Source organism: Agelaius phoeniceus, chromosome 3 (genome assembly GCF_051311805.1).
Source record: "Agelaius phoeniceus isolate bAgePho1 chromosome 3, bAgePho1.hap1, whole genome shotgun sequence".
NCBI classification, from domain to species: Eukaryota; Metazoa; Chordata; class Aves; order Passeriformes; family Icteridae; genus Agelaius; species Agelaius phoeniceus.
Window position 1 is genome coordinate 114,373,507 of NC_135267.1, and position 407 is coordinate 114,373,913.

Genomic DNA, 407 nt, shown 5'->3' on the forward strand with positions numbered 1-407 from the left:
CTAACATTCAGCACACACAGGTAAAAAGACAGGCTTAGAATAAACAAAGTACTCAGCTGAGACTTAGCTGCACCATGCTTAGAGTAAGTGGAGTTTTTGTTGGCCTCTAGAGAAAACTTGGGATGAATGTTTGTTTTCAATCACGGGCACAAGGGAAGGGGAAGACCAACCCAAAAAGATCACTGGCTGCAGGAAAAGCTTCTGTATTTGCTGGGTTTTTCCTAGAAAACCTGAACTCAAGTTCTGACAAGGAAATGCTGAGCTTTTGCCCAGTTTTATCTTGGATAAAGTACATGACACGCTAATCTTTACTGAATGATGGAGGGTGGAGCTGAGACATATTAAGGCAAATTTAAAATGGGAATTCCTCCTAAAATTGCAGTGACTAAAGAATCAGTGTGTTAAAA